We start from the raw sequence: 27,481 nt of genomic DNA, 5'->3' as shown, positions 1-27,481 counted from the left end.
AATAATAAGTGTACAAGGGATAAAGAAAATAGAAAATGTCATTAGAATAGCACAGCAATGACTGTTATAAACAAGATTAATAGGGTAAAGTTTAAGGTGTGTATGGGTAAGCAACAAAAGAAACTTTACAGGAAGAATCTTGGCAGACACTATCTTACCCAAGTGATCAAAGGCAACACTGTCAATAAATGATGTTAACGCCATGCATCCTGTGGTATGAAATAAGGAAAAGAGCACTGTGTCTTTGTGAACATTTTCCTGAAAATTCATAATCCCAGTTTAAGCATGTAAAAACATCAGACAAATTCCAGCTAAAGGAGATTCTACAACCTGATTAGTACCCTTCAAAAGTGTCAAAACCATGAAAACAGAGACTCAGGAACTATCAGAAATTGGAAGAGAATAAGGAAGCATGATAATTAAAAGAAATGTGGTATCTTAATTTAGAATGAGGACCATAAAAAATACATTAGTAGAAAACTTTGTGAAATCCAAATAAAGTTTACATTTTAGTTAATTATGTTTACCAATATTAATATTTTATTTTGAAGAATATGGTATGGTTATACTAGATGTTAACACTGGGGGTGAGGGGAAGGAAAATGGCCAAGGTAGGACAAGTAGGACCATGAGATTTAGTCTAATGGTTGAGAGATTTGCTCTACAAATATTAGTTATGCCAAGTCTATCTTTGCTCCTAGTGATGGCTCTTGTCAATTTTATCAGTGTTTAAAATGTTGATGCACACTTAACATCTTCTACATTTCCACATTAGATAATTCCATACTAAAAGAAGATTAAAATAACTCTAATAAGGACAATGGAATTGTGCGAAATAGGCACCAAACACCAAGAGAGTAAACTTGTTTTTGTATCCATCTTCCATTTATCAATATAAGAAGCCAAGGACTGTTAAAGAACTTTCTACATGCAGCAGACCTTGCCTAAAGAGATATCAAAATCAGGTGTTTTAACTCACTAAAACTAATTCTAACCAGCTAAAACTGAAAAACACCTGTGAATTTGTAGTGACTCACATCTTAAGCCAATAATGACCATAAGCCTTGAATAACATTGATATGCCAGATTAACTGGAATTGAAGATTCTTTCCTAATGACAATGGAGCTTGTCTTAACCAGTTACACATGGATATACATTTGCTCTGCCTTATTTATGGTTCAGTTCAGTTGCTCAGTCATGTCCGACTCTTTGCGACCCCATGAATCGCAGCACGCCAGGCCTCCCTGTCCATCACCAACTCACGGAGTTCACCCAGACTCACATCCATCGAGTCAGTGATGCCATCCAGCCATCTCATCCTCTGTCGTCCCCTTCTCCTCCTGCCCCCAGTCCCTCCCAGCATCAGAGTCTTTTCCAATGAGTCAACTCTCCACATGAGGTGGCCAAAGTACTGGAGTTTCAGCTTTAGCATCATTCCTTCCAAAGAAATCCCAGGGCCGATCTTCAGAATGGACTGGTTGGATCTCCTTGCAGTCCAAGGGACTCTCAAGAGTATTCTCCAACACCACAGTTCAAAAGCATCAATTCTTCGGCACTCAGCCTTCTTCACAGTCCAACTCTCACATCCATACATGACCACTGGAAAAACTAGCCTTGACTAGACGGACTTTTGTTGGCAAAGTAATGTCTCTGCTTTTCAATATGCTATCTAGGTTGGTCATAACTTTCCTTCCAAGGAGTAAGCGTCTTTTCATTTCATGGTTGCTTACATATTATTCACAATGAACTTTGCCTTTTAAATACACGAAACCACTCTATGAATTTTTTTACTAATGTGTCCTCTTGTCTAGGAAACAAAAATTAAGAGCATGCTTTGTTGGTTATAGTGATATGTTATGATCACTTTTCTTTAGCTATAAAGATTGTGGATAATGTATGAAGTGAAAATGTTAGTCAGTTACTCATGTCCAACTCCTTTGTGACCCATGAACTATAGATTGTCAGACTCCTCTGTCCATGGAATTTTCCAGCAAGAATACTGGAGCGGGTTACATTCCCTTCTCCATGGATCTTCCTGACCTGGAACCCAGGTCTCCTGCAATGGAGACAGATTGTCTGAGCCACCAGGAAAGCCCTGGATAATGTATGTGCACAGCTATTCAGTTTTGTTTGACTCTTTGCAACCCCATGGACTGTAGGCCACCAGGTTATAAATATATCCCAAATAATAGCATAGTAAACACTGATTTCAGAATTCTGGTGACTATTTTTCCTTTCACTAATCTGCCATTTCCCTTTGAATAATATTTCTAGGATTATTCTCTAAAATTGGTATTTTAAAAGAAACCATTACTTTTGCCTGTTTCTTAATAGTCTCAATAAATAATTAAAATTTGATACATTTTTACTCCTTTCAGCCAAAGTGAAAACAATGCCCTGTTGTGGATGTGACAGATGATGGAAGTAAAGTCCAACGCTGTAGAGAACCATATTGCATAGGAACCTGGAATGTTAGGTCCATGAATGAAGATAAATTGGAAGTGGTCAAACAAGAGATGGCAAGAGTGATTATTGACATTTCAGGAACCAGTGAACTACAATGGACTGGAAAGGGTGAAGTTAACTCAGTTGACCATTGTATCTATGACTGTGTGCAAGAATCCTTTAGAAGAAATGGAGTAGCCATAATAGTCAACAAAAGAGTCTGAGATGCAGTACTTGGGTGCAATCTTAAAAACAGCAGAATGATATCTGTTTATTTCCAAGTCAAACCATTCAATATACAGTATCCAAGTCTATGCTCCAACCAGAAAAGCTGAAGAAGCTGAAGTTAAATGGTTTTATGAGACCTACAGGACCTTCTAGAACTAACACTCAAAAAAGATGTCCTTTTCATTATAAGGGACTGGAATGCAAAAGTAGGAAGTCAAGACATACCTGGAGTAACAGGCAAATTTGGCTTTGGAGTACAAACTGAAGCAGGGCAAAGGCTAAAAGATTTTTGTCAAGAGAACACATTAGTCATACCAAACACCTTCTTCCAACAAAACAAGAGAAGACTCTACACAAGGACATCACCAGATGGTCAATACCGAAATCAGATTGATTATATTCTTTGCAGTCAACGATGGAAAAGGTCTATACAGTCAGCAAAAATGAGACCAGGAGGTGACTGGCTCAGATCATGAACTCCTTATTGCCAAATTCAGACTTAAATTGAAGAAAGTAGGAAAAACCACTAAACCATTCAGGTATGACATAAATCAAATACCTTATGATTTAATATATATTTGCATACAGTGGAAGTGACAAACAGATTCAAGGGATTAGATATAATAGAGAAAGTGCCTGAAGAACTAAGGACGGAGGTTTGTGACATTGTACAGGAGGCAGGGATCAAGAAAATCCCCATGGAAAAGAAATGCAAAAAGGCAAAATGGTTGTCTGAGGAGGCCTTACAAATAGCTGTGAAAAGAAGAGAAGCTAAAGGCAAAGGAGAAAAGGAAACATATACCCATCTGAATGCAGAATTCTAAAGAATAGCAAGGAGAGATAAGAAAGCTTTCCTTAGTGATCAATGCAAAGAAATAGAGGAAAACAACAGAATGGGAAAGACTAGAGATCTCTTCAAGAAAAGTAGAGATCCCAAGGGAACATTTCATGCAAAGATGGGCACAACAAAGGAAAGAAATGGTAGGGACCTAACAGAAGCAGAAGATATTAAGAAGAGGTGGCAAGATACATAGAAGAACTATACAAAAAAGATCTTCACAAACCAGATGACCATGATTGTGTGATCACTCATCTAGAGCCAGACATCTTGGAATGTGTAGTGAAGTGGGCCTTCAGTTCATTCAGTTGCTCAGTCGTGTCCAACTCTTTTCAACCCCATGAATTGCAGCATGCCAGGCCTCCCTGTCCATCTCCAACTCCCGGAGTTCACTCAGACTCACATCCATTAAGTCAGTGATGCCATCCAGCCATCTCATCCTCTGTCGTCCCCTTCTCCTCCTGCCCCCAATCCCTCCCAGCATCAGAGTCTTTTCCAATGAGTCAACTCTTCACATGAGGTGGCCAAAGTACTGGAGTTTCAGCTTTAGCATCATTCCTTCCAAAGAAATCCCAGGGCTGATCTCCTTCAGAATGGACTGGTTGGATCTCCTTGCAGTCCAAGCGACTCTCAAGAGTCTTCTCCAACACCACAGTTCAAAAGAAGTGGGCCTTAGGAAGCATCACTATGAGCAAAGCTAGTGGAGATGATGGAATTCCAGTTGAGCAATTTCAAATCCTAAAAGATGATACTGTCAGAGTGCTGCACTCAATATGAGAACAAATTTGGAAAACTCAGCAGTGGCCACAAGACTGGAAAAGGTCAGTTTTCATTCCAAACCCAAAGAAAGGCAATGCCAAAGAATGTTCAAACTACCACACAATTGCTCTCATCTCACACCCTAGTAAAGAAATGCTCAAAATTCTCCAAGACAGGCTTCAGCAATACATGAACTGTGAATTTCCAGATGTTCAAGCTGGTTTTAGAAAAGGCAGAGGAACAAGAGATCAAATTGCCAACATCTGCTGGATCATTGAAAAACCAAGAGAGTTCCAGAAAACATCTACTTCTGCTTTACTGTGTATGCCAATGCCTTTGACTGTGTAGATCACAACAAACTGGAAGAGTTCTTCAAGAGATGGGAATACCAGACCACCTTACCTGCCTCCTGAGAAATCTTTAGTGCAGGTCAAGAAGCAACAGCTATAACAGGACATGGGACAACAGACTGGTTCCAAATCAGGAAAGGAGTACGTCAAGGCTGTATACTGTCACCCTGCTTATTTAACTTATATGCAGAGTACATTATGTGAAATGCTGGGGTGGAGGAAGCAGAAGCTGAAATCAATATTGTCAGAAGAAATATCAATAACCTCAAATATGCAGATGACAACCTTTATTGCAGAAAATGAAGAAGACCTAAAGAGCCTCTTGATGAAAGTGAAAGAGGAGAGTGAAAAAGTTGGCTTAAAACTCGACTTTCAGAAAACTAAGATCATGGCATCTGGTCCCATCACTTCATGGCAAATAGATGGGGAAATGATGGAAATACTGACAGACTTTATTTTTTTTGGGGGGGAGGAGAGGGGGAATGGCTCCAAAATCACTGCAGATGGTTACTCTAGCCATGAAATTAAAAGATGCTTGCTTCTTGTAAGAAAAGTTATGACCAACCTAGACAGCATATTAAAAAGCATAGACATTACTTCACCAACAAAAGTCCATCTAGTCAAAGCTATGGTTTTTCCAGTAGTCATGTATGGATGTGAGAGTTGGACTATAAAGAAAGCAGAGTGCCAAAGAATTGATGCTTTTGAACTGTGGTGTTGGATAAGATTCCTTAGAGTCCCTTGGATTGCCAGGAGATCAAACCAGTCAGTTCTAAATGAAGTCTGTGGTGAATGTTCATTGGAAGGACTGATGCTGAAGCTGAAACTCCCAAACTATGGCCACCTGATGTGAAGACCTGACTCACTGGAAAAGATCTTGATGCTGGGAAAGATTGAAGGCAGGAAGAAAAGTGTTCAGCAGAGGATAAGATGGTTGAATGGCATCACCAAATCAATGGACATGAATTTGTTCAAGCTCCACATGTTGGTGATGGACAGGGAGGCCTGCTGTGCTGCAATCTATGGGGTAGCAAAGAGTCAGACACAACTGAGCGACTGAACTGAATTGATCAGCTTCATGACTGGTTGACAGTTTATAGTGAAGTCCTTACAATTTAGATAATCTGTCCTCTTCTTTCATATAGTTCTGCATTCACTTTCAAATTTATATATACTAAGATATATTATATATACTAAACTGGAATAAAGATTTCCAGGAGAAATATCAATAATCTTAGATATGCAGATGATAGTACCTACTGTATAGCCAGAAAGCAAAGAGGAACTGAAGAACCTTCTGATGAAGGTAATAGAGAGTTAAAAAACTGACTTAGAATGCAACATTCAAAAAACTAAAGTTATGGCATCTGGTCCCATCACTTCATGGCAAATAAATGGGGAAACAAAGGAAACATTGATAAATATTTTTTTCTTGGGCTCCAAAATCACTGTGGACAGTGACTACAGCCATGAAATTAAAAGACATATGCTCCTTGAAAGAAAAGCTATGCAAAACCTAGAACAGCTTATTAAAAAGTAGACACATCACTTTGTCAACAAAGGTCCATACAGTCGAAGGTAAGGTTTTTCCAGTAGTCATGTATGTATGTGAGTGTTGGACTGTAAAGAAGGTTGAGGGCTAATTATGTTGCTGGATTAAACTCTTGAGAGTCCCCCAGACTGCAAGGAGCCTAAACTATTCATCCTAAAGGAAATCCACCCTGAATATTTATTGAAAGGACTGATGCTGAAGCTTCAAAATTTTGGCCACCTGATGCAAAGAGATGACTCATTAGAAAAGACCAAGATGCTGGGAAATATTGAGGACAGGAAGAGAAGGGTGTGAGAATGAGATAGCTGGATGGTATCACCAACTCGATGGACATGTGTCTGAGCAAACTCCATGAGATAGTGAAGGACGGGGAAGCCTCGCATGCTGCAGTCCATGGGAGCACAAAGAGTTGGACATGACTTAGTGACCACACAAGGTTTTAGTGAAACAATGAATATGGTAGCATCTGTTCACACTATCTGATAGGATATTTTTTTCTTTTGCTCCTAAATTAATGTTATCAAATTAAAGATAAAAGATAAAATGAGAAATAGACAAGACTTCATTATTGTCCTCTCAATAGTTAAGAGGACAACCAGAAAGAAAATCAGAAAAAAATATAGAAATCTCAAAGAACACTATCAATCAACTTGTCTTAAGTGAAATTTCAGAATACTTCACACCCAATCATATTATATATATATATATATATATATATATATATATATATTCTTTTAAAAAGATATATTCTTTTAAAAAGCATGTAGATTATTCTCCAGGATGGATCACATACCAAGATACTTTTTTTAAGTCTAAATATATTTTAAGTATTTGAGAAAATCAACAAAAATCAAGAGAATATTTATTCGACCAAAAGCTAGTTCTTTGAATATATGAACAAAATTTATAAACATTTAGCTACATTCTTCAAGAAACAATGTAAAGAAGAAAATTAACACAGAAACTGAAGTGTATAGGACATCATTATAGACACTGCACAAATTAAAAGATTATTAGGGACTAATACAAACAACTGTATGCCAACAAATTAGAAAGTTAAAGACATGGGCAAATGGTTAGAAAAGTCAAAATTACTATAAATGGTACAAGAAAAAATAAAAACATCAATAGACTTACAACAAGTAAAGAAACTGCATTAGTAATTAAAATGTTTCCACAAGTAAAGTTAAGGCCCTGATGTATCACTAGTGATTTTTCTTAAATAGCTAAAGAAGTAACACCAAATCTACATAAACTCTTTTAGCAAAATATAGTAGGAACAAACACTTTCAGATTCATTCTACAAAGTCAGATACTAGAGAATGGTATCCCTAATAAACCTAGACACAGCAATGCTTAATGCAATATTAGCAAACTGAGCCCATAAACATATAAAATCAATTATACAGTATTACTAGTAAATTTATAAAATAGCATGCAATTTGAATAGACTTTTCATAATATAAGATCTTTGGATGGCTTAAAAGAATGTGAAAGAATGTTCAACATCATTAATCATTATGGAAATGTAAATTAAAATTACAATGAAATATCATTTCACACTGTTTAGAATGATTAGATCATATAAACAGTCAAGACCAGGTGTTCTCAATGAGGCAGAGAAATCAGTACACTTACACATTACTGGTGGGAATGTAAAGTGGTGCAGTCATTTTGGAAAATAAGCTTTTTTTTTTTGTAATGATAAACATATATTTAGTATATGAACCAAGAACCTCTCCTATTTATCTAAAAATGTTGGAATTATATAACCACAAAAAGACTTTTCTATTTATCCTCATAGCAACATTATTCAAAATAGCTGAAATTAGAATCTTTCCAAAAGAATAATAACTGCTTAAATGATAAACAGATATGTATATAATGTAATACTTTAAATAAAAAGGAACAATATACCCTACAACATCCATAAACCTCAAAAATACTATGCTAAGAAGCAAGAGGATAAATGTATCTAATTTATGAATCAGTTTACATAAAATTCCTAGACAAAGCAAAACCATTTGGCATTTAGCAGAACTGGGGATGGGAACAGATTCTGGGACTGGAAATGAGAATAGCAATCAGCTGCCACTGGCTACGAAGAAACAGTGGGGAATGATAAAAATGTGCTGGAATTCTGTCTGGATGATCACTGCACTACTCTTTTTCACTAAACAATATAGTTAAAATAGGTGAATTTTATGTTATATTATACTTCAATAATGGAGAGGGAAAGGGAACCTACTCCAGTATTCTTAACTGGAGAATTCCATGAACAGAGGAGCCTGGTAGGCTACAGTCCATGAGGTCACAAAGAATCAGACACGACTGACTATCACTCACTCACTGCTGCTGCTGCTGCTGCTGCTGCTGCTAAGTCACTTCGGTCTTGTCCTACTCTTAGCGACCCCATGGACTGCAGCCTACCAGGCTCCTCTGTCCATGGATTTTCCAGGCAAGAGTACTGGAGTGGGGTGCCATTGCCTTCTCCTCACTCACTCACTAATGCTTCAATAAAGTTGTTTAAAAAGGGCAATGTTTTAAAAAAAACATGAACAAAAAATATACAATGGAAAAACCATAATTAGTATTCAGCATAATTCATCATTTGAGTAAAAGAAATTAAAACCACAATAAGCAGGTTTACTCAGAATTGCCAAAACTTGGAGGCAACCAGATGCTCTTCAATAAATGAGTGAATAAACCGTGGGACATCCAGATAATGGGATATTATTCAGTGTTAGAAAAAAATGAAGTACCAAGACATAAAAAGACATGGAGGAAATGTATATGAATACTACTAAGTAGAATAAGCCAATCTGAAGAGGCTACATTTAGGGGGATTCTAACTATATGATATCCCGGAAAAAGATGTGTGTATATGTCTCTAAAACTACATAAAAAATAAAAACATCAGTGATTTCTAGGGCTTGGAAGTTGGGGAGAGGGATGAATAGGCAGAGTACAGACGAGTTTTAGAACAGTAAAAAATATCTTACATGAAAAGCCATAATGATAATGATAAATGCATATCATTTTACTCATTATATGTTTGTCTAAACTCATAGAATATACAATAGCAAGGGCAGACTGTAACACAAATTATGAACTTTGGGTGATAATGACATGTCAAAAAATTCATTAATTATTATGAATGTACTTTGTTCAGGAACATTCATAACAGGGGAATTTGGAGGGGAGGAGGAGGGAACTGTCTATATTTTCTGGCCAATTTTGCTGTGAATCCAAACTACTCTTAAAAATTGTTATAGCTTAGTCACTTAGTCATAGATAACTCTTTTTACAACCACATGTATTGCAGCCCGCCAGTCTCCTCTGTCCATGGGATTTCCCAGGCAAGAATACTAGAGTGGGTTGCCATTTCCTTCTCCAGAGGATTTCCTGACCCAGGGATCAAACCCATGTCTCCTTCATTCCAAGCAGATTCTTAACTGCTAAGCCACCAAGGAAGCCCACTCTAAAAAATAGTCTGTTAAAAAACACAATGTGATACTATTACACATGTATTAGAGTGTCTACAATTTAAGAGTCTGACCATTTGAAATGTCGGTGCACATATGGAGGAACTGGAATTCTCATATGCTATTGGCAAGAATGTCCAATTGTACAAGTACTTTGAAAGACAGAGAGTTCTTAAAAAGTTCAGCAAAAATCTTGACCCAAATATTCTACCTCTAGAGATATATCTAAAAGAAATGAGAACACATGTCCATACAAAGAGTTGTCCAGAGTGATCAAAGTAGCCTTAATTTTATAGCCAAAAATTTGAGACAATGTAAATGTTAATTATCATCAGATCAACATATAAATAAATTATGTCATACCTAAACAATGGAATATAATATTCAGCAATAAAGAAAAACAAATATTAATTCACATAATAGCATGGATGATAGTGAACAAAGCAAAAATAAATGAAGTGAATACTGTGTGATTCCATTTATATAAAATTCTAGAGAAAGCAAACTATGACAGAAAGTGTTATTTAAAAAAAAATGGCAGAATGGCATTGAAACATGTAAAATATCATGTATGAAACGAGTTGCCAGTCCAGGTTCGATGCACGATACTGGATGCTTGGGGCTGGTGCACTGGGACGACCCAGAGGGATGGAATGGGGAGGAAGGAGGGAGGAGGGTTCAGGATGGGGAACACATGTATACCTGTGGTGGATTCATTTTGATATTTGGCAAAACTAATACAATTATGTAAAGTTTAAAAATAAAATAAAATAAAATAAATAAAAAAAATGGCAAAGTTATAGAAAGTGATCAGTGGTTGCCTGGGATGGGGGAGAGCACAAAAGGATGGAGAGCAATATTATAAAAAGACACTTTTGTGGGTGTTGGAAATATTAATTATGTTACTTGTGATAATGGCATTATGACTTGTACATATATAAAAAGTTATGAAACTGTATACTACAAATAAGTGCAGTCTATTGTGTATCAGATTGATAATATATTTTGCAGTCGAAGATGGAAAAGCTCTACATGGTCAGCAAAAAAAGACCTGGAGCTGACTGTGGCTCAGATCATAAGCACCTTGTTGCAAAATTCAGGCTTCAATTGAAGAAAGTAGGGAAAATCACTAGGTCGTAAAGGCATAGTCTAAATTAAATCACTTATGATTATACAATGGAAGTGACACATAGACTCAAGGGATTACATCTGGTAGACAGAGTGGCTGAAGAACTATAGACAGAGGTTCATAACATTGTGCAGGACGCAGGGATCAAAATCATCCCAAAGAAAAAGAAATGCAAGAAAACAAAGCAGTGGTCTGAAGAGGCTTTACAAATAGGTGAGGAAAGAAGAGAAGTGAAAGGCAAAGGAGAAAGACATACCCAACTGAATGTAGTTTCAGAAACTAGCAAGAAGAGATAAAAAGACCTTCTTTAAGGAACAATGCAAACAAGTTGAGGAAAATAACAGAATGGGAAAGACTAGAAATCACTTGAAGAAAACTGGAGGTAGCAAGGAAATATTTAATGCCAGAACAGGTACAATAAAGGACAGAAATGGTAAGGACCAAAGAGAAGCAGAAGAGATTAAGAGGAGGTGGCAAGCATACACAAAAGAACTATACAAAAAAGGTCTTAATGTCCGACATAAACATGATGGTGTGGTCACTCACCCAGAGCCAGACAACCTGGAGTGTGAAGTCAAGTGGGGCTTAGGAAGCATTACTTATGAACAAAGCTAGTGAAGGTGAAGGAATTCCAGCTGAGCTATTTAAAATCCTAAAACATGATGCTGTGAAAGTACCACACTCAATACGTCAGCAAATTTGGAAAACTCAGCAGTGGCCATAGGACTGGAAAAGGTCCATTTTCATTCCAATCCCAAAGAACTGCAATACCAAAGAATGATCAAACTATGGGACAATTGCATTTATTCTACATGGTAGCTCATTTGATAAAGAATCTGCCTGCAATACAGGAGACCCTGGTTCAATTCCTGGGTTGACAAGATCTGCAGGAGAAGGGATAGGCTACCCACTCCTTGTGGCTCAGCTGGTAAAGAATCCACCTCTTTAGTCCATGGGGTCACAAAGAGTCAGACATGACTCTCATGTTCACTTTTCACTTCAGTAAGGTTATACTCAAAATCCTTCAAGCTGGACTTCAACAGTACATGAACCAAGAACTTCCAGATGTACGAGCTGGGTTTAGAAAAGGCAGAGGAACCAGGGATCAAATTGTCAAGATTTGTTGGATCATAGAGAAAGCAAAGGAATTCCATAAAAACATCTACTTCTCCTCCATTAACTACATGAAAGCCTTTGCCTGTGTGGAACACAGCAAACTGTGGAAAGTTTTCAAAGAAATGGGAATATCAGACAACCTTATGTATCTCCTGAGAAACCTGTATTCTAGTGAAGGAGCAACAGTTAGAACCTTATATGGAACAACTGACTTGTCCAAAATTGGGAAAGGAGTACCAAAAGGCTGTATATTGACACCCTGTTTATTTAACTTCTATGCATAGTACATCATGCAAAATGCCACACTGGATGAATCACAAGCTGGAATCAAAATTGCAGGTAGAAATATCAAGCACCTCAGATATGCAGATGATATCATTCTAATGGCATAAAGTGAAGAAGAACTAAAAAGCCTCCTGATGAGGGTGAAAGACAAGAGCAAAAAAGCTGGCTTAAAACTTAACATTCAAAGAACTAAGATCATGGCATCTGGTGCCAACATTTTATGGCAAATAGAAAGGAAACAAGTAGAAGTAGTGACAGATTTTATTTTCTTGGGCTCCAAAATCACTGCAGACAGTGACTGCAGCCATGAAATTAAAAGATGCATTCTCCTTGGAAGCAAAGCTATGACAAACCTAGACAGCATATTAAAAAGCAAATATATATGTGATATATATGCGATACAGCAAAAGAGACACAGATGTAAAGGACAGTCTTTTGGATTCTGTGGGAGAAGATGAGGGTGGGATGACTTGAGAGAATAGCACTGAGATATGTATATTATCATATGTGAAATAGATCACCAGTCCAGGTTCGATGAATGAGACAGGGTGCTCAGGGCTGATGCACTGGGATGACCCTGAGGAATGGGATGGGGAGGGAGGTGAGAGGGGGGTTCAGGATGGGGAATACATGTACACCCATGGCTGATTCATGTCAATGTATGGCAAAAACCACTACAATATTGTAAAGTAATTAGCCTCCAATTAAAATAAATAAATTAATTAAAAAATAAATAAAAAGCAAATACGTCTGTCAACAAAGGTCCATATAGTGAAAGCTATGGTATTTCCAGGAGTTATGTATGGATATGAGAGGTGGACTATAAAGCACACTGAGTGCTAGAGAATTAATGCTTTTCAATTGTGGTGCTAGAGAAGACTCCTGAGAACCCTTTGGACAGCAAGGAGATTAAATCTATCAATCCTAAAGGAAATAAGTCCTGAATATTCTTTGGAAGGACTGATACTGAAGCTGCAATACTTTGGCCACCTGATGAGAAGATCCAACTCATTGGAAAAGACCCTAATGTTGGAAAAGATTGAAGACAAAAGGAGAAGGGGTGGCAGAGGATGAGATGGTTAGATAGCATCACCAATTCACTATATGTGAATCTGAGGAAACTCCAGGAGATACTGAAGGACAGGGAAATCTGGTGTGCTGCAGTCCACGGGGTTGCAAAGAGTGGGACATGACTTAGCAACTGAACAACAACAACAACAAAAACCCACTGTGTATCAATCATATCCAATAAAGCTGTTAAAAATTATTGAAGTAATTCATTTATATATCATTCACAAATTAATTCTTATTATTTTTATTGTAAATAGCTATGTGATATTGCCCTACTAATGACGTTTAGAAAAATTCTCCAACATCCAGTTCAGCAGGTCAAGTACTTGAGAAGATAACAGTGTAATCTCAGGTAAAGTAATGCAATAAGGAGGGAATGATGGATTTTGCCATTTCTGTCCAAAATATTTTCAGGAATGCCATTAATTTGAAAAGCAGAATTTCTCAATTACAGATCGTTGGTTGCTTCAGGGACCATTACTCTCAACTGTCTGCTGAATTCACTGTTTTATTTCATTTTTCCCCAAATTAGGCCTCAATTAGTAAAATATATATATATACTTTTGTCATTGCTGGTTTCTATTTACAGAGCAGTTGGTTTCTAAGGGACTTATAATATGTAGAGGTCATCACACTCAGACAGAAATGGTATAGTAATGATTCCATTCCAAAGAAATATTCTCATAAAGCACAGCTTAAGCTTTGTAAGCTCTTTTGACCTTTTTAATAATAATAGCTAACATTTACTGAACGCTTAATATGTGAAATATATTATCTTATTAAATCTATCCTCTGACCTCTTGAGATCCGTATTATAAATATCACTTTACAGATGAGGACACAGAAGTTTAAAGAGGTTAAACAGCTTGCTCAAGGGAGTAAGTAAGGAGCAAACTTCCCAACTCAAGTGTATCTAAGTTCAGAAATGAGCTCTATATACTTTTTGTCTCCTTCTTAATCACAGGAAAAGAAACATTGGGCATAGATGTGAAATTTAATAAATTATTATTATTTTATAATTGTAGATGTTAATATGAAGTTCCTTGGTCACTTGACTTACTTAATTCAATCACTATGTGTCTCTGTGTACCTATAAGCAATATATGATTTTGGAGATAATAAAGTGATAGTCAAGGTCACTACAACCTGTAGAATAATTTATCTCTTGGTTCACTGCCTTCTCAGTTCTATGAAAAAGGAATATTTTTATAATTTGAGGATAAAAAATAAATAACTGTGAACAGAATCAGATACTGTTTTGTAAGGCAATGATAAGTAATAACCTTCAAAGATCACCATCTCTAAATGATGAGGGAAGCTTTCTTCATGAGAACTTACTATTCTATCCGTATGCTTTCCTCTAACTGTTCTTCTTTCCTATCCCTTTCTCTGTAATTCTTTTTTCTTCTTTATGTGTCTCTACTCCTATGTCTCTCATCCTTTGGGTAAGAAGTGAGGCACCAATCTTTAAAATAACTTTACTCGAAGCATTTTCTGGCCAGGAAAAATAAATTTACTCTCTTTGACATTTGCTCTCAATTTTCCACACACTACCTAATTTACCAGCCAGTACTAAGTGTGCTCCTGTTTACAGTGCGAGAGACATTTCAAAGGTGTTCTCATGAGGCTATCCATCTCCACTTTGGTCTCACCACTGTAAACTCCATTAGGCTTCACCTTCAATCCCACTTCTATCTCACAGACAGAACTCCTAGCCTATCTCCTATAATTTCATTTTGCACAATACAAAGTTTTATTATTACCCTATACAGCTTCACTGCCTTTCTTTTAATTTTTACTTCCTTTTCTGTTTCTTCACCCTCGACCATACTTTTTTCCATTTCTTTTGATTCTAATATATGATTTAATTTTTAATATGTATTTTTATTCAACATTTTATATGTTCCCTATTCTTTATTTTAAAATTGAATGAATCAAACTTTTGATCACGTCTGACTTATATCTTTATTACTTGTTAAAAATTAGATAATTCTGAAATTTCATGTTGCTTTTCTCTCAAATAAAGAAACCCTTTATTAGTTTATAGGTTTATTTATGCAAATAGAGCATTTCTTTATTTGTTTTGGCCACTGGCCACAAGCATAGAATGCCCTGCTGCTGCTGCTAAGTCACTTCAGTCATGTCCAACTCTGTGCGACCCCATATACGGCAGCCTACCAGGCTCCCCCGTCCCTGGGATTCTCCAGACAAGAACACGGGAGCGTGTTGCCATTTCCTTCTCCAATGCATGAAAGTGAAAAGTGAAAGTGAAGTTGCCCAGTCGTGTCTGACTCCTCGCGACCCCATGGACTGCAGCCTACCAGGCTCCTCCGTCCATGGGATTTTCCAGGCAAGAGCAATAGAGTGGGTTGCCATTGCCTTCTCTTAGAATGCCTTACTTCATACTTCATACTAATTACTAATTATTTATTAGAATGAAAGTTTCTACATTTCATTTGATAGACCTTATAATACTTTCTGCAACAATCTGTGATCATACTCTCTCTAAACATATTGCAGCACTGACTTTCCATAGAGGATCACATTATTATAAGCATATCAAATATGTGAAAATATGTATTTCAAAAGAATTACGCTGGAATAGTAATACTCTCAAGGTGGGTGTGTATGTGCACACATCTGTGTCTGTGTGTGCACTGTATTATTTTTCTGCCACATGCCCACCAACATATATGATAATAGGCATAACATTATCCTAATTATGGATTAGACTATATAGCTAACCTCAAAGGTTATATGATGATATATTTCTAATTCTAATAAAAATGGATGTTTCATGATTAATTATTTCTACTATAACTGTCTTCTTTCTAGCCTCAGTGCCATACAGACCGGCACAAAATCAAAGTTTTCACTCTCTAATAAATTCAGACTTAAATTGAAGAAAGTAGGGAAAACCACTAGACCATTCAGGTATGATCTAAATCAAATCCCTTATGATTATACAGTGGAAGTGAGAAATAGATTTAAGGGCCTAGATCTGATAGAGTGCCTGATGAACTACGGACTGAGGTTCATGACATTGTACAGGAGACAGGAATCAAGAACATCCCCATGGAAAAAGAAATGCAAAAAAGCAAAATGACTGTCTGGCGAGGCCTTACAAATAGCTGTGAAAAGAAGAGAAGCGAAAAGCAAAGGAGAAAAGGAAAGATATATGCATCTGAATGCAGAGTTCTAAAGAATAGCAAGTTGAGATAAGAAAGTCTTCCTCAGCGACCAATGCAAAGAAATAGAGGAAAACAACAGAATGGGAAAGACTAGAGATCTCTTCAAGGAAATTAGAGATACCAAGGGAACATTTCATGAAAAGATGGGCTCAATAAAGGACAGAAATGGTATGGACCTAACAGAAGAAGATACTAAGAAGAGGTGGCAAGAATACATGGAAGAACTGTACAAAAAAGATCTTCACAACCCAGATAATCATGATGGTGTGACCACTCACCTAGAGCCAGACATCCTGGAATGTGAAGTCAAGTGGGCCTTAGAAAGCATCACTACAAACAAAGCTAGTGGAGGTGATGGAATTCTGGTTGAGCTATTTCAAATCCTGGAAGATGATGCTGTGAAAGTGCTGCCCTCAATATGCCAGCAAATTTGGGAGGCTCAGCAGTGGCCACAGGACTGGAAAGGTCAGTTTTCATTCCAATCCCAAAGAAAGGCAATGCCAAAGAATGCTCAAACTAAATCACAAGTGCACTCATCTCACATGCTAGGAAAGTAATGCTCAAAATTCTCCAAGCCAGGCTTCAGCAATACATGAACCGTGCACTTCCTGATGTTCAAGCTGGTTTTAGAAAAGCCAGAGGAACCAGAGATCAAATTGCCAACATCCGCAGGATCATCAAAAAAGCAAGAGAGTTCCAGAAAAACATCTACTTCTGCTTTATTGACTATGCCAAACCCTTTGACTGTGTGGATCACAAGAAACTGTGGAAAATTCTGAAAGAGATGGGAATACCAGACCACCTGACCTGCCTCTTGAGAAACCTATATGAAGGTCAGGAAGCAACAGTTAGAACTGGACATGGAAAAACAGACTGGTTCCAAATAGGAAAAGGAGTACATCGAGGTTGTATATTGTCACCCTGCTCATTTAACTTCTATGCAGAGTACATCATGAGAAACGCTGGGCTGGAAGAAGCACAAGCTGGAGTAAAGATTGCTGGGAGAAATATCAATCACCTCAGATATGCAGATGACACCACCCTTATGGCAAAAAGTGAAGAGGAACTAAAAAGCCTCTTGATGAAGGAGAAAGTGGAGAGTGAAAAAGTTGGCTTAAAGCTCAACATTCAGAAAACGAAGATCATGGCATCTAGTCCCATCACTTCATGCGAAATAGATGGGGAAACAGTGGAAACAGTGTCAGAATTTATTTTTTGGGGCTCCAAAATCACTGCAGATGGTGACTGCAGCCATGAAATTAAAAGACACTCCTTGGAAGAAAAGTTATGACCAACCTATACAGCATATTGAAAAGCAGAGACATTACCACTAATCTAATAAAAATCATTAACCATGGTCTGCCAGGCTATGTAGAAGCATGCACATGTTAAGACTTGTTCAGTTCAGTTCACTTCAGTTGTTCAGTCATACCCAACTCTGCGACCCCATGAATTGCAGCACGCCAGGCATCCCTGTCCATCACCAACTCCCGGAGTTTACTCAAATTCACGTCTATTGAGTCAGTGATGCCATCCAGCCATCTTATCCTCTGTGGTGTCCTTCTCCTCCTGTCCCCAATCCCTCCCAGCATCAGAGTCTTTTCCAATGAGTCAACTCTTCGCATGAGGTGGCCAAAGTACTGGAGTTTCAGCTTTAGCATCATTCCTTCCAAAGAAATCCCAGGGCTGGTCTCCTTCAGAATGGACTGGTTGGATCTCCTTGCAGTTCAAGGGACTCTCAAGAGTCTTCTCCAACACCACAGTTCAAAAGCATCAATTCTTTGGTGCTCAGCTTTCTTCACAGTCCAACTCTCACATCCATACATGACCACTGGAAAAACCATAGCCTTGACTAGATGGACATTTGTGGGCAAAGTAATGTCTCTGCTTTCGAATATGCTATCTAGATTGGTCATAACTTTCCTTCCAAAGAGTAAGAGTCTTTTAATTTCATGGCTGCAGTCACCATCTGCAGTGATTTTGGAGCCCCCCCCCAAAAAAAAGTCTGACACTGTTTCCCCTGTTTCCCCATCTATTTCCCATGAAGTGGTGGGACCAGATGCTATGATCTTTGTTTTCTGAATGTTGAGCTTTAAGCCAACTTTTTCACTCTCCTCTTTCACTTTCATCAAGTGGCTCTTTAGTTCCTCATCACTTTCTGCCATTAGGGTGGTGTCATCTTAATATCTGAGGTTATTGATATTTCTCCTGGCAATCTTGATTCCAGCTTGTGCTTCTTCCAGCCCAGCGTTTCTCATGATGTACTCTGCATAGAAGTTAAATAAGCAGGGTGACAATATACAGCCTTGACATACTCCTTTTCCTATTTGGAACCAGTCTGTTGTTCCATGTCCAGTTCTAACTGTTGCTTCCTGACCTGCATACAGATTTCTCAAGAGGCAGGTCAGGTGGTCTGGTATTCCCATCTCTTTCAGAATTTTCCACAGTTTATTGTGACCACACAGTCAAAGGGTTTGGCATAGTCAATAAAGCAGAAGTAGATGTTTTTCTGGAACTCTCTTCCTTTTTCCATGATCCAGCAGATGTTGGCAATTTGATTTCTGGTTCCTCTGGCTTTTCTAAAACCAGCTTGAACATCTGGAAGTGCACGGTTCATGTATTGCTGAAGCCTGGCTTGGAGAATTTTGAGCATTACTTTCCTAGCATGTGAGATGAGTGCACTTGTGATTTAGTTTGAGCATTCTTTGGCATTGCCTTTCTTTGGGATTAGAATGAAAACTGATCTTTGTTCAGTTATTCTGGAGACCAATCAGAAAAGTATAGCAAATTTTATGAAGTATATATTGAATAAAGGGTGTAGAATACCCATTAAGTTAATATTTTGGAAATATATCCAATGAATCAAACATCCAAAAATATAAATGCTGCTTATGAAAGTGCATAACACTAAAAAAAAAAAAAGGAAGCTAATGGGGTCTACTTAGTATACAATTTGAAAATCACAGAAGGAAAATATTTACTGAAATTAATGGTATTAATGGAATGCAGTGCAGCTATTTTAAAAAGTCAAGTATAAAGAAAGTATAAAAACTGACAAATTTTAGACTACTGGTTACAAAATTTATGTTCTTTACATGTTTAATAATTAAAATATTTGGCCAATACTTTAAATTTTTTTGAAATTATTTCCTTATATTGCTTTTAATAATGCATAAAATATTTCAGAAAAATGAATTCTATTTCTAAAACACTACTTTGGAATTCTCAACCAAAAAATACTAATTAAGACTGAACTGGATGTTTCCTTGTTTAGTCCTTTACCAGGTTTAAAGATAGATTTAAAGCTACAAAACTGATTTCAGTGATTTGTTAACTTCTTGAATCAGCTTGTTGATTGTTTTCATTAAATTAACTTCTGGAAAAACTAGCCAAATTTATTTATTTGCTTGTTGACATAACCTTAATAATATTAACTTTCTTCCTTAGTTTTTTTTTTAAGTGAGAAAATGGATCTCAATCACACAAATCATTTGAGGATATTAAACATGGAAACAGGTACTTTTAGTTCAGCGGGTACTTTTAGTTCAGTTGATATTTTCTGCTAAATGCAGTTAGGTCTTGAGATATAAATGATATAAAATATAATTATAAATACTTATCAATAATTATCACAGTTTTGCCATTAATATGTTGGTGCATAACACTGACTGTAAAAGTAGCATAACTTCAAGAATAGGAGTATCTGAATCTTAGGAACTATCATAATTGCTATGTATCCTGGCACACCAGAGTCTCTAATTTTTTCATTTACAATATTAACATGGTTTTATTCATGATAGCAAATAGCCATTTAGCAAAAAAAAAAAAAAAAAAAGATCCAGTTTGATGTCTGAGCATGAGAAATTGTTCTCTTTTGTTGCCATATATTTTACTTAATAAAAAGGGCTGTGTCAAGTTAAATGAATATTTTTACAAGAAAACCTTCTACAAGTCTATCAATAGATTGAAGTGTTCCCCTGTAACTGTAATATTCTTTTTTGTTTTTACTATTAAAATATATATGATGAAAAGAAACAGAAGTTACCAAAGCAACAAAAAAGACCTATCTCCAGGAATCTCTATTACTCTACATAAATCTTCCCTTTTAAGGATGCTGGGACTTTTCAAATGGACTTGATTTTGTTAACATTGGATAGATGCTAACATAAAAATATGGCAGCCAGAACTACAGTAACAAATTTCTGAATGCAGTTTATGATATGATTCCCATCATATGATCCTTAAATTATCAGTGATATCAAATAAACTCAAGAACATCACTGATGTCAGGGTACAAACTAATCATATTTTCCACTTCAGTTCTCAAATGAGGCTATTTTAAGTTTCACAAAACAGGAGTTAGCAGGCATCAAAACAGGAAGCCCATTTCAAATTAGGTAACATGATTGAATCTTGATACACTACAGGATTTTGGAGGGAAAACCTCATTTAGTAGCATTTGTCTAAACCATTTTCCTTAGGAAGCATTACTACAAACAAAGCTAGTGGAGGTGAGGGAATTCCAGTTGAGCTATATCAAATCCTGAAAGATGATGCTGTGAAAGTATTGCACTCAATATGCCAGCAAATCTTGAAAATTCAGCAGTGGCCACAGGACTGGAAAAGGTCAGTTTTCATTCCAATCCCGAAGGAAAGCAATGCAAAAGAATGCTCAAACTACCACACAGTTGCACTCATCAGCAGCAGCAGGTCGCTAAGAGTCAGATACAACTGAGGGACTTCGCTTTCACTTTTCACTTTCATTCATTTGAGAAGGAAACGGCAACCCACTCCAGTGTTCTTGCCTGGAGAACCCCAGGGACGGGGGAGCCTGGTGGGCTGCCATCTATGGGGTCGCACAGAGTCAGACACGACTGAAGTGACTTAGCAGCAGTAGCAGCAGCACACACTACCAAAGTACAGTTCAAAATTCTCCAAGCCAGGCTTCAAAAGTACATGAACTGTGTACTTCCAGATGTTCAAGCTTGATTTACAAAAGGCAGAGGAACCAGAGATCAAATTGCCAACATCCATTGGATCATTGAAAAAGCAAGAGAGTTCCAGAAAAATATCTATTTCTGCTTTATTGACTATGCCAAAGCCTTTGACTGTGTGGATCATAACAAACTGTGGAAAATGCTTCAAGAGATGGGAATACTAGACCAACTTACCTGATTCCTAAGACATCTGTATGCGGGTCAAGAAGCAACAGTTAGAACTGGACATGGAACAACAGACTGGTTCCAAATCAGGAAAGGAGTATGTCAAGGATGTATATTGTCACCCTGCTTAATTAACTTATATGCAAAGTACATCACGCAAAATGCCGGAATGGATGTAGCACAAGCTGGAATCAAGATTTCAAGGAGAAATACCAATAACCTCAGATATGCAGAGGATACCACCCATATGGCAGAAAGTGAAAAAAGAACTAAAGAGCCACTTGATGAAAATGAAAGAAGAGAGTAAAAAGTTGGCTTAAAACTCAGCATTCAGAAAACTAAGAACATGGCATCTGGTCCCATCACTTCATGGTAAGTATAAGGGGAAACACTGCAAACAGTGACAGACTTTATTTTTGGGGTTGCAAAATCACTGCAAATGGTGACTGCCGCCATGAAATTAAAAGACACTTGCTTTTTGGAAGAAAAGCTATGACCCACCTATAAAGCATATTAAAAAGCAGAGACACTACTTTTCTAACAAAGATCCATCTAGTCAAAGCTATGGCTTTTCCAGGAGTCATGTATGGGTAACTTGGATTACCATTAATGCCATTAACCCCATCATAGAGCTGCCAGAACTTAGACAGGACTGGGGAAACAGTCTCTTGGAGGGCACAAAAAAAACCTTGTGCACACCAGGACCCAGGAGAAAAGAGCAGTGACTCCACAAGAGACTAACCCAGACTTTCCCGTGACTGTCCAGGAATCTCCTGAGGAGGCATGGGTTGGCGGTGGCCTGCTGCAGGGTTGGGGGCACTGAGTATAGAAGTGCCTCCATGAGACCTTTTGAAGGTAGGCAACATTATCTTCATTACCTCCATCACAGTTTGGCCTCAGGTCAAATAACGAGGAGGGAACACAGCCCCAACCATTAACAGAAAATTGAATTAAAGATTTACTGAGCACAGCCCTGCATATCATAACAAGACCCAGTTTCCCTCTCAATCAGTCTCTCCTAACAGGAAGCTTCCATAAGCTTCTTATCCTTCTGCATCAGAGGGCAGACAAACTTAAAACCACAATCACAGAAAACTAACCAGTCTGATCACATGGAAAACAGCCTTGTCTAACTCAATGAAACGATGAGTCATGCTCTGTAGGGCCACCCATGATGGACAGGTCATGGTGGAGAGTTCTGACAAAACGTGGTCCACTGCAGAAGGGAATGGCAAACTACTTCAGTATTCTTGCCTTGAGAATTCCATGAACAGTATGAAAAGGCAAAAAGATAGGACATTGAAAGATGAACTCCCTAGACGGGTGGGTGCCCTATATGCTATTGGAGATCAGTGGAGAAATAACTCCAGAAAGAATGAAGAGATGGAGCCAAAGGAAAAACAATGCCCAGCTCTGAGTGTGACTGGTGATGGAAGTAAAGTCCGAAGCTGTAAAGAGCAATATTGCATAGGAACCTGGAATGTTAGGTCCATGAATCTAGGCAAATTGCAAGTGGTCAAACAGGAGATGAAAGAGTGAACATCAACATTTTCAGAAGTAGGGAAAACGCCTAGGCAATTCAGGTATGACCTAAATCAAGTCACTTACAATTATACAGTGCAAGCGACAAATAAGATTCAAGGAATTATGTCTGATAGACAGAGTGCCTGAAGAATTATGGACAGAAGTTCGTGACATTGTACAGGAGGCAATGATCAAGACCATCCCCAAGGAAAAGAAATGCAAAAAGGCAAATGGTTGTCTGAGGAGGCCTTAAAAATAGATATGAAAAGAAGAGAAGGGAAAGGCAAAGGAGAAAATAAAAGATATACCCATTTGAATGCAGATTTCCAAAGAATAGGAAGTTGAGATAAGAAAGCCCTCCTTAGTGATCAATGCGAAGAAATAGAGGGGAAAAAATAGAATGGGAAAGACTAGAGATCTCTTCAAGAAAATTAGAGATACCAAGGGAACATTTCATGCAAAGATGGGCACAATGAAGGACAGAAATGGTACGGACATAACAGAAGCAGAAGATTAAGAAGCGGTGGCAAGAATACAGAGAAGAACTGTACAAAAAAAACTTTATGACCCAGATAAACACAATGGTGTGATCACTCACCTAGAGCAAGACATTCTGGAATGTGAAGTCAAGTGGGCCTTAGCAAGCATCACTACAAACAAAGCTAGGGGAGGTGATGGAATTTCAGTTGAGGTATTTCAAATCCTAAAAGTTGATAGTGAAAAAGTGCTGCACTCAATATGCCAGCAAATTTGGAAAACTCAGCAGTGGCCATAGGACTGGAAAAGGTCAGTTATCATTCCAATCCCAAAAAAGGCAATGTCAAAAAATGCTCAAACTACCGCACAATTGCACTCATCTCACATGCTAGCAAACTAATGCTCAAAATTCACCAAGCCAGGTTTCAACAGTACCTGAACCATGAACTTCTAGATGTTCAAGCTGGATTTACAAAAGTTAGAGGAATCAGAGATCAAATTGGCAACATTTACTGGATCATCTAAAAAGGAAAATATTCCAGAAAAAACATCTATTTCTGCTGTATTGACTACGCCAAAGCCTTTGACTGTGTGGATCACAACAAATTGTGGAAAATTCTTCAAGAGATGGGAATATTAGAACACCTGACCTGCCCCTTGAGAAATCTGTATGCAGGTCAAGAAGCAACAGTTGTAACTGGACATGCAAGAACAGACTGGTTCCAAATAGGGAAAGGAGTAGGTTGAGGCTGTATATTGTCATCCTGCTTATTTAACTTATGTGCAGAGTACATCATGAGAAACACTGGGCTGGATGAAGCACAAGCTGGAATCAAGATTTCCATGAGAAATATAAATAACTTCAGATATGCAGATGAAACCACCCTAATAGCAGTAAATGATGAAGTTCTAAAAAGCCTCTTGATGAAAGTGAAAAAGGAGAGTAAAAACATTGGCTTAAAGCTCAACATTCAGAAAACTAAGATCATGACATCTAGTCTCATCACTTCACTGTACATAGATGGGGAAACAGTGGAAACAGTGGCAGACTTTATTTTGGGGGGCTCCAAAGTCACTGCAGATGGTGACTGCAGCAATGAAATTAAAAGACGGTTGTTCTTTGGAAGAAAAATTATGACCAACCTAGATAACATGTCAAAAAGCAGAGACATTACTTTGCCAACAAAGATCCATCTAGTCAAAGCTATAGTTTTTCCAGTAGTCATGTATGGACATGAGAGTTGAACTATAAAGAAAGCTGAGTGCCGAAGGATTGATACTTTTGAACTGTGGTGTTGGCGAAGACTCTTGAGAGTCCCTTGGACAGCAAGGTGATCCAACCAGTCCATCCTAAAGGAAATTAATCCTGAATATTCACTGGAAGAAGTGATGCTGAAGCTGAAACTCCAATACTTTGGCCATATGATGCAAAGACAGGACTCATTGGAAAAGACCCTTATGCTGGAAAGATTGAAGGTAGGAGGAGAAGGGGATGACAGAGGATGGGACGGTTCGATGGCATCACCTATTCGATGGACATGAGTTTGAATAAGCTCAGGGTGTTGATGATGGACAGTGAAGCCTGGCGTTGTGCAGTCCATGGGGTCGCAAAGAGTCCAACATGACTGAGCAACTGAACTGAAATGAAACCACTAAACCAGTTCACCTCAGGTCTCAGAGACAATAAAAATGGTTAAAAGCCTAGACAAGTAAAAGTGTATCTGCTCTACTCCCCCTATTATAATTAAGATCTTTTGATGGGCTACATTTTCTGCATCCTCAGGAATTTTATTATTTTGAGTCAGTTCAGTTCAGTCGCGTTCAGTCACTCAGTCGTGTATGACTCTTTGCGACCCCATGGATCGCAGCACGCCAGGCCTCCCTGTCCATCACCAACTCCCGGAGTTCACCCAGACTCATGTCCATTGAGTCGGTGATGCCATAGGAATCAATAATAGATTTGTGTGGTGTAGCTAGAAGAGAAAATGTGAAAATATTGTCTTGATCTATTTGATAATCTGAAAAAAAATACAGAAAAATCACTGAAGTCCTTTTATTATTACTGATCTCTCATACTTTTTGAAGAAGATGTTTAATTTTAGTTTCAACTAAATATGAAACACATAGTACTGGGGGCAAGGGTAGTGGGCAATAGACTTACACTAGCTCCATTTGAGAATGAAGTGACTATCTGGAATTTCCATTGTGTCTTCTTTAGGTATTCTCCCCCAAAACTCTTAGGTGGGATTTTTCATATAACTTTCATGTGATATTTGTATTTTAGTGATTTATATAAAGCTACCCCAATAGCTATTGATAATTATTTTTAACAACATGCATTTCATTAACATACATTTGGAAAATCATTCCACAGTCATGTTACACATATTTTGGTGTGTATATAGATTCTTTATATGGCATCTGTGATGCTATGGACATGAATCTGAGCAAGCTCTCGAAGTTGGTGATGGCCAAGGAAGCCTGGTGTGCTGCAGTCCATTGGGTCGCCAAGAGTTGGACATGACTGAGCAACTGAACTGAACTGATAGATTCTGTTGCACCTTGCTCTGATGCCCACAGGTTGGAAGTTAATGATTCAGATTTTTAGGAAGGAAAATTTTCCAAAATAAAACTAATTTGAAGTGTACGCTCAACACAAACTGCCTTATAAGAGAACATCTTAAAATTTTTGTCTACTAAGCACAAAGAAATAATCAAATTAGAAGATCTTATGAAATATTAGACAAGTGATATTACTCAACTGAGGAGGTAGAAGCTTGAAGAATGGTTTGGTGCTCTACCTCATGAGTGGATGGAAGAGTGAGAGCCTGGGTGACAACTGGAAAGTGGGAGCATCAGTGAAGGTAGGCTAAATATCATGGTGTGCGTACAGCATAGGAAGATCTTACGGATTTGAAGCACAAAAGTAAAATTTTGAAATGAAAGCCTAAAGTAAGATTTTGAACTGAACTACTATAGATACTTTTATAAATTCTATACTATCTTCCCTCTATAATTTTCAGTGTATTGCTTATAGATTCTTGGAGTAGGAGGGGATTTTCTATTAATAATATGAATATTCTGGTTTGTCAAGAACAAAAAGAAGTTTTCTCTGGAAACAGTTTAAGAATGAAGCCAGGTATGACTGAGTGGAGGCTTTTTCATATACTTCTTTTTTACTACTTGGATCTGAGGGTTGAGATAGTAGTTGATATTCATAGGTAGCACTGCAGTCTGTAACTGTTAAGTCTCATGAATCATTTTACTCTTTTAGCAATGGGATGGGTCAAGTGAGTGCAAATCTTTCAAAGCCTCAAAGATTTCAAAGAAAGTAAAGGATTTCCTCTCTTGAAAAGTGTTGTACAGAAATTCATTATTTTATATCAATAAAGATAAATAATAATGCAACATGATCAAGATTTATGAGTTTTAATTTAAGGTAAAAGCCTCTGTTGTAACATATAATAATGTGAGAGAATTATATGTGATTCAAATAAAAATAAACATGTATACCCATAAATCTATTATTATCTAAGTAAGAGCACATCATATTGCATATACCTTTTGTCATGGTTGGACATGAATTTTTTTCTGTTGTAATTTCAAGTTTTTTGGAGACAGATATGTTATCCAACAAGGAGAAAAAATTAGTTTTATAGATGTAGTTCTCTATTAGACTGTGTACAAGTTTTGACATCCATTCAAGGGAAGATTTTGTTTTGATGTGTTGTCATGGGACATTGTTAAGATAAAGAGAAAGGTTTATACTTATCAGGAAAATTTTACTTCACCAGAAATGTGGATGGATTCTAGGGATTAAATAGAAAGAGGATCTTAGACTGAGGACCATTTACCAATACAGTCTGGG

Source organism: Bubalus kerabau, chromosome 9, assembly GCF_029407905.1.
Source record: "Bubalus kerabau isolate K-KA32 ecotype Philippines breed swamp buffalo chromosome 9, PCC_UOA_SB_1v2, whole genome shotgun sequence".
Taxonomy (NCBI): Eukaryota; Metazoa; Chordata; class Mammalia; order Artiodactyla; family Bovidae; genus Bubalus; species Bubalus kerabau.
Note: the sequence above shows the minus strand (reverse complement) of the source record.